Source organism: Lissotriton vulgaris, chromosome 1_1 (assembly GCF_964263255.1).
Source record: "Lissotriton vulgaris chromosome 1_1, aLisVul1.2, whole genome shotgun sequence".
Lineage (NCBI taxonomy): Eukaryota > Metazoa > Chordata > Amphibia > Caudata > Salamandridae > Lissotriton > Lissotriton vulgaris.
The window spans coordinates 100352613-100361262 of NC_141685.1; positions in this window are offsets into that span (position 1 = coordinate 100352613).

Consider the following 8650-nt stretch of genomic DNA (forward strand, 5'->3'; position numbering starts at 1 on the left):
GACATGTTTCGATAAAGCCAAACCAAAGTTGCTATATAACCGCGAGGATTATAATGCGCTTAAGAGTATATGGTATGGCATTATCCCGGATCAGCTTAGGGAGTTGTTCCCGACAGCTGCAGACAGGCTCAGCTCATGCCAGAGCACCATCCCACATAAAACCACGCACTCTGCCTCCAGGATTGATGAGGCCTTCCATAGGAGTGGCTTACAGGCTATATATGTGTCCAGATATAGGTTTAGATATAGGTATACTATATCTAAGCAAGGGGTGATTACACCCACTTGCCCCAGCTGAGTGATCAGCCAGTTGTGTCAATTTAGATAGCCACCCAGGGGTGGCAAAAGATATGCTGCAGCCCCTGGTAGGCCTTGGATGCACCTATGCCCTGGGCACCTATAGTGCTCTGTACAGGGGCTGATAAGGTGACCCAAGCCAATCTAGTTATGCACCTAGGGTACATGGAATCCATTTTACAGAGAGAGCAGATAGCCTGGGGCCCTGATTAGCAGGGAACCAGGCCAACTAAGTCGAAAACCAGCTAAACACAAGGCAAAAAATCTGGGGTAACCATAGTCAGGTAGCCACCTTCCTACATAACCCCCCCCAAACGAAAGGAGATAAGGCTATCCTTGGCCAGGTAAGCCTTTATTGCCTGAGTGGCCATATAAGGAAGTACCTGCACTAGCATGGGTACCCCCTGTCTCATGGTCCACTAAGCAGTCCCTCACCCTAGGGGTATTAGAGGGTCTCCACCATAGGGAATCACTACCTTGGGTGTGTTTATGCAAAGTTAAAGGCTGGTTTGGATATGGAGTACTGAAGTGAGGCTCCACTATTTTTGGGCTCAACTTCCTCCAATTATCTTCCACCATGTGTGCCTTTCTTTCTTCAACTGAGTTGCACTGAGCTCTCAGGGTCAACCTCTGGCTACCTAAAGCTGGAGGCTGGGTCCCTCTGTTTGGCTTGCTGGAGGGACAGTTCAGGTTTGGGCCCTTTGGGTCCCAGGTTTGGCTGTGCCCAACAGAATCCATCTGTGGGAGGTCCCTAACTGTTTTTAAGGGGGCTCCCTCAGGAGTTTTTAAAGTTTTCACCTTACTAGGCCTACTAGTTTTGGTGCCCCTAATCTGTTGATGGGGGTGCTTTATTTGACAGGGGGCCCTCTGGGTCTCACTGTCCTTCTTGTCCTCTGCAGCCCTGGGCTGACTGAGGCAAGGTAGAGAGGGGCAGGTTACCTGCTCCAGACTGGATCCCACCTGAGAAGGGTCCACTGCCATCAGAGGCTCTGTCAGGCCCGGCCTAACAACCTCTGGGGCAGTACCTTCATCAGGGGTAAGATCAGTTCCCTGAGGAGGCTGATCCTGTCCTACTGTCTGGTGAGGGGGAGATTTCTCTTCCTCCTCCATGCTCTCAGTTTGGGTGGAGTGATCCATAATTTCAGGCTTCACAACACACATATCTGTTTGAGTTTGGGTTGTGGCCATCACAGCCCCACCAACCTTTTCAGGAGGAGACTCAGTTTGGGTTTCTGCTGTTATCATAACAGCTTTGCTATTCTGTCTTGGAAGAGCTTCTGGTAAAGATGGGGCAGAGAGTTGCTCAGCCCTACCAACCTTTTCAGGAAGGACATCTTGAATTGGGGCTATAGCCAGTACAGCCCCACTAACCTTTCCATTGGAATTTACCATTCTAGAATGGATTTCCTGTTCAACCTCAGCCCAGGCTGAGATTTCCAAATCATTACCCAGTAGACAGTCTACAGGCAAGTTTGGTGACACTGCCACTCTCTTTGGGCCAATGACACCTCCCCAGCTGAGACTTACTACTGCCATGGGATGATTTGTTTGGATGCCATCAATGTTTGTTACCTGGTATGTGGCACCAGGTAAAAGTTGCTTAGAGGGGACTATACAGTCAGCCACCATGGTGATGCTAGCCCCTGTGTCTCTAAAAGCTTCAACTTTCAAACCATTGATGATGGGTTCTTGTTTATATTTGCTCAAGGTATTTGGGCAAACAGAGAAGTTGGCAAACCCCATGCCAGTCTCATAAACAAGATCATTTGGGGATGGGGACCTGGATAGGCCAGGGTCCCCTTGGGCTCCAAAAGTAAACCCACCCAGATTCCTGGGTGTGCTCCCACTTCCTGGGGGATTACTGCTGACAGTAACAGGAGGTGTTGGAGCTAGCTTTGGAGGTATGTTTTCTTTATTGCCATTCTTGGGACAACAGCTGTCTGTTTTGTAATGCCCAACCTGTTTACAGGCATGACAATAAGGCTTTTTGTCAGTTGATGAAGTGTCTTGGGACCCACCCCCCTTCTTGGAGTTTTGGGGCCCTGGGGAAGTGTTTTCTTTACTTTTATCCCCACCCTTATCTTGAGGCTTGGTAGACTCCTTCTTCTGGTTATTGTCCTGATTCTTAGGCCTAATCCTGGTTCTGACCCACTTATCTGCCCTCTTTCCCAATTCTTGGGGAGAGGTCAAATCTGAGTCCACCAGGTGCTGGTGTAAGAGCTGGTTCTGACAATTACTTAGGATCTGCTCCCTCATAATCAAATTATACAATCCTGTGAAGTCATGTACTTTGCTGCCATTTAGCCAACCCTCCAGAGCCTTAGTTGCACAATCAACAAAATCAGTCCAGTCCTGAGTCTGTGTCTTCTGGGTATCTCTGAACTTTAACCTGTACTGTTCAGTGGTTAAGCCAAACCCATCTATCAGAACACTCTTCAGGACTTTGTAATTGCTGGCATCCTCATGTCTGACAGTGAGGAGCCTATCTCTCCCTTTCTCTGAAAAGGAGTACCATAAGATTGCTGCCCACTGTTCCTCAGGAACCTGCTGTACCATGCAGGCTCTCTCCAGAGCAGTCATCCATTTGTGGATGTCATCCCCTTCCTGATAGGGGGGCACAATCTTTGTCAGGTTTCTACTATCATAGGACCTGTCTTTAGGAATTTTGCTGCCACCAGTGGCATCTAAGCCACTTAATTTCTGTTCCCTAGCCAAGGTAAGTTTAGCTTGAGCCAAGGTAAGTTTAGCTTGAGCCAGAGCTACCTCCTCCCTCTCTATCTGGAGTTGGACAGCCCTCATTCTGGCCCTATGCTCTTTTCTCTGGGAGGAAGTCATCCCTCTTTGAGATTCTCTTGAGGCACTAGAAAGATGAGAGTCCCCTGATGGAGATCTCACCCTCCTGTTGCCTGGGAGAATTTGGTTATGAGATCTGGAGTGGTGCTGGCCCTCTCCATTCTCATGTAGGTCCAAGTTGGCCCGGTTAAGCCTGGCAACCTGAACCTGGTTTCCCCTCTGATCCTGATCTTCAGGCTCTTCTAAATCAGAGCCTTCCTCTTCCTCTTCTTCTTCTGGAAGATTCTCATTCTCAGGGGAGTGTATCCCTTCACCTGAATCTAAGGGAGCCTGACTCACCTTATCTAAGTCATCCTTTTCTAGGATAGCTATTAGGGAAGGAATGGTAGGGCCTCTGCCCCTTTTTAGCCCCCTGGCTGTGCACAAGGCACTCAGGTCTTTGTGGCTAAGGTTGTCATATCTGGATGTTGTCCCTATAGGATCAACTATTACAGGAGCAGAGCCTGAGGCTCTACCTGTATAAGACATGACTGCTAGTGAGGTGTAAGTGATGCACTTACCTACACTAAGTGGTTTCCTACTGTACCTTGCTAGTGAGTTGTAGTCAGGGTGTGCTAATCCCTTTTATCTACAACTACTAAGTTCAGTAGAACTTAATATGCTAAGCTTTTGATTTATATGTACCTAGAGGTACTTGATGTGATCTTTCAATTTGATAAAGATTGCAATGGTAAAACAAACAGCAAGCTCAAATCCGCACCGCTGCACACCAATGTGAGAAGTTGGCCTGATATGTAGTGTTTCCAATTCTGGAACCACTGGGTATCAGTCCAAACAAACCCCAAAGATGTCTGGTTGTAAGTCAACCCTGTTAGACAAGCTATCCTAGTGGTAGCATGGACTAAGCAGCCTAAAGGCTAAACTTAAGAGGTCGTGTTAAGCGAGCTGTTTTACCACATACAATCCTGTAATCAAATGAAAGGACACCACACAAGTATATATTGTAAAAATATATGTATTTATTTCTAAATTACTCCCCAGTACTCTTTATGAGGAAAGGGGCACAAGCGTTAAATCAAAAGCACTGCTAAACATATAAAGTTGGCACAATTATGGCTGAGGGCGGGGGGCCACTCAGACCATATACTAAAAAAATGGTATAAGTAACACTTATCGAATATTGGTTAGGCCTAGGGCCTAGAGATTCGCTGGGAGCAGTCAGGACAAGCAATGAAGAAGTCGGGAGTAGCCCACAGGATACGGGTGCAGCACGGAAAGTGCGGCGCGCACCAATGTAAAGTCAATGGTGCGTAAAAGTTAGTTAAAGTGAATTAAATGATACTTCCGCTGAACCTAGGAACACAAAACTTCAGACACAGACCCTAGAGGTGTGTGCCAGTGTAAGGACACCGGCGTTGCAAAGTTACCTCACCCACAGGCCGTGGGTGCACAGGGTCGAAGTGGCGTCGGGTTCTGTCACGCAGGTTCTTGGTGCTTGGAGCTGTTGCAGCTGCAGACGCTGTGAAGCAGAAGTGTCCGGTGCGATCCAAGGGTGGATCGAAGTAGAAAAGTACCTGAAAGCAGAGGGGACAGAGTCTGGGTCACTCAGCAGTGACCAGGGTGGAACCAGGACGGAACCAGGCAATGTCGGGCGCAATCAGGCGGTTGTCGATAGGCTTCTCTCCGCTGTCACGTGGGCCCTGGGGCATCTGCGACGTCCAGGAGCAGGTCACGATCTGTCCCACGTAGGCTCTCGCCGTCAGCACCGTCGGCTTGAAGATTGTAGCAAACAGCACTTGGCAAAAGCAATCCACGCAGAACCGGGAGATTGCTTATCACTCGAACCAGGAGGGTCAGAGTGGGTGCTCCTTTTTACAGGAGCTGGTGCAGATCTGGAGCAACCAGAAAAGCAAGTCGTATTTCGAAGTTCGTCGGCACAGGGGCCACAAGCCAGCTGGCAAGTGACCGGGCCAACGCGTCGAGCACACACAGGCAGAAGGGCCCCACGCAGCACTCGTTGAGTGTGGAGGGGTGAGCTTTGGTGCAAGTGGAGCTCGGGGCTGGGGCTTCTCAAACCCCGGTGTACAGCTTCGAGGGTCACTCGGGGGCTGCACGGTCAGCGTCTCGTGGCCTTTTCAAGATGGCGTGCCCCACGCTTCCGGTCGCCTCCACGGGTCTCAGCTCTGCAGGGACTGTGGATCGGGCAGGTAGAAGGCAGGCAAGCTTGATCTCGTCGATCTCTGTCGCTCGAGTTCCGGCGGGAACTGCAACAAAGCAAGGGTCGAGGGCTGGATGGTGCCTGTTTGCACAGGGTGGTCACTCCTTGACCACAAGGGAGATTCTTCAGTCTTCTCACGTCGTGTAGAAAGTCGAAGGGTCCAGATTTCGTTTCTTATGTTTCTTCAGGATGATCTGAGGTCCGTTGGGACTGCTCCCCCTCTTATTCGAATCTAGGGGGTTGGACATCCTGCTAGGTCCCCTCCTATGGGTGGGACCCAGGAAGGGGGTGGTTACACCCCTCTCCTTTGATCCTGGCCGCGCTGGGACAGGGGCTGGGAGGCCCCAGAACCGGTTTGGCCGGATCCTGCAAGGGGCAGCCTTGTGCTCCCCAGGCAGTGTCTGGTTTCTTTGAAACCTCCCTACTCCAATCCACTATCTCCTGTCTGGGGTGGTTTGACACCGCCCTGTGACAGGAAACTCTTTGTCCAGGCCTCCTCTGCCGGGTTTCGGTCAGCAGCAGGAGGCCAGACCCGTGTCTGTGGCAGGGGCATCCATTTTGTGGATCTGAGGCTCATTTTAAATCAACCGCGTTTCAGTAAAGTAACATGTCTTCTCCCTCTAGAAGGGTGGAATGCTATCCCCGTCGCCAGAACTGGCGAGGGGATAGTATTCCAATTCGTATGACACCTTACACGACATGTTTCGATAAAGCCAAACCAAAGTTGCTATATAACCGCGAGGATTATAATGCGCTTAAGAGTATATGGTATGGCATTATCCCGGATCAGCTTAGGGAGTTGTTCCCGACAGCTGCAGACAGGCTCAGCTCATGCCAGAGCACCATCCCACATAAAACCACGCACTCTGCCTCCAGGATTGATGAGGCCTTCCATAGGAGTGGCTTACAGGCTATATATGTGTCCAGATATAGGTTTAGATATAGGTATACTATATCTAAGCAAGGGGTGATTACACCCACTTGCCCCAGCTGAGTGATCAGCCAGTTGTGTCAATTTAGATAGCCACCCAGGGGTGGCAAAAGATATGCTGCAGCCCCTGGTAGGCCTTGGATGCACCTATGCCCTGGGCACCTATAGTGCTCTGTACAGGGGCTGATAAGGTGACCCAAGCCAATCTAGTTATGCACCTAGGGTACATGGAATCCATTTTACAGAGAGAGCAGATAGCCTGGGGCCCTGATTAGCAGGGAACCAGGCCAACTAAGTCGAAAACCAGCTAAACACAAGGCAAAAAATCTGGGGTAACCATAGTCAGGTAGCCACCTTCCTACAATCTATGTCTGTACAGTGAGTGCCGAGGCCTTCAAGGTTTTTCAACACAGTGCTTGTTGTTCGAGTTGATCAGCGCACGGTCTAGACATAACACATTTGCAGCTGTGGCCAACTTTGGGTTTGAGCGGGTTTAATAATGCACTGCACAGAGAAGTAAAACACACTTGATGGAGATTCGTATGCTGAGTGTTGGTGCAGGAGATGATGTGATCTGTTTCTGCTAAGCACAAGAGGTATGGGTCTGCCCTTCTAAACCCAAAAGAGACCTTCTTTAGATATAATATAATATACTGGCTAGGGAGGGTAAACTTACGTTTAATGTAACCTTTTACTATTAGCATTTCGACATGCTTTCTCCGTTTGTATTTTATGGAATAGTAACAATGCTGATAACCTTGTTCTTGATAATGTTTCCTTGTATTATCTAAGACACTGCGCTTAAGAACACGGCATTAGAAATAAACATTTCAACATTGCACGTTTCTTCATTTACTCCTCGTTCTGGACTGATATGTTGGTATGACGAAAGAGTGTTCATGTATTCCACTTTACCTGAGGTGTTCTGAGTTCATGTTCTGGGTTGTCTAATCATTGGGACAACCAATGAGACACTGGTTGCTAGTCTGGTAGGGGATTTTGGATACTGAGGTGAGTTTTTGGCACACCCTCATTCACTGAGGTTCTGGGTCTCTATGCACAGTTCTGTATAGGTACGGAATCCCTGCTACAAAGGTTGAGTTTACAACCATCACCATAAGGGTTGTTTGGACTTGTGCAAGGTGCTCACTAGAAGAGTGAACATCATTTATGTGTATTCTGAATGTCAGATAAGGTTTAGTCTTGAATACAATGTCATTTCACATGAGAATTCACACTGGACTAAAGCTGTATACAGGAGGGGAAAGCCAGAAACGTTTTACTCAGAAAGGAGATCTCACTAAACATGAGAAATGCATCCACACCAGGTGAAAAGTAAGGTGTATCTTGAGTTGCAGAAAAGCTTCTAACAACCTTACTTTACATGAGAGAGCACATATTGTGGTTGCAATAGAATTCATCAAGAAACTCTGCATGATAACTTAGGCTGCCCATGTGCAACCTCCAAAGAAATTTCAGGCCTGGAAATATTTTTAATTGCAACAGAATCCACAATTTGAGTATCTGAAAGTTACAAAACTCTCAAGGTCTTTACTTTACACAGAGAAGTGTTAGTGCTTGCAAAAATCAACTAATTGCCCCAAAAATCACAATAATAATGACTTACATTTTACTCCATCCAAAAGGTTTCGACTCACCCTTGTTTCTTAACATATGACTGATATCTATTTTTTCATGATAAGATTAAGCCTATGCGGAGTTCCTCAGTGAGGAACTCCGCAAAGTGACAAAAAAACTCTGGCGGTGTACGCGGAGTTCCGCAAGCAGCGGAGTGCATAAGGGTCATGCAGTTTGTGGTGATTTCATCCCATGTCGGAGGATCATTTGGCCTTTCAATTCCAGGAAGTTATGGATCTCTTTGTCAAGGGAGCTATCAAACGCATCCCTGTGCCAGAAGTAGGTCGGCATTGCTACTCCCACTACTTCTTGGTACCCAAGAAGGACAAAGGCCTGCATCCTATCTTTTTCCTCAGGGACATCAACCGCTTCCTCCGAAAGGAGAAGTTCAAGATGTTAACCTTGGCTCATGTCTTGTCTGCCTTCGACCCTGGAGATTTGATGGTAGCGTTGGACTTGCAGGACACTTAATTTCACATCCCCGTCTTGCCTGCCCACCGGCATTACCTACGGTTCACGGTAGGCCACACGCATTTTCAGTTTACCACGCTCCCCTTTGGCCTTACCAGCCCCCCCCCGGGTGTTCACGGAAGGGATGGCGGTGGTCGCAGCTCATCTGCGCAGATCAGGGGTTCCAGTCTTCCCCTCTCTCGACGAATGGCTGTTGAAGGTGAGCTCGCCCAGGCTGTCGTCTCCCGCCTCCAGACTACGACGGACTTCCTGCATTTGCTGGGGTTCTCAGTTAACGTGCTGACGTCGCACCTGATTCCCTC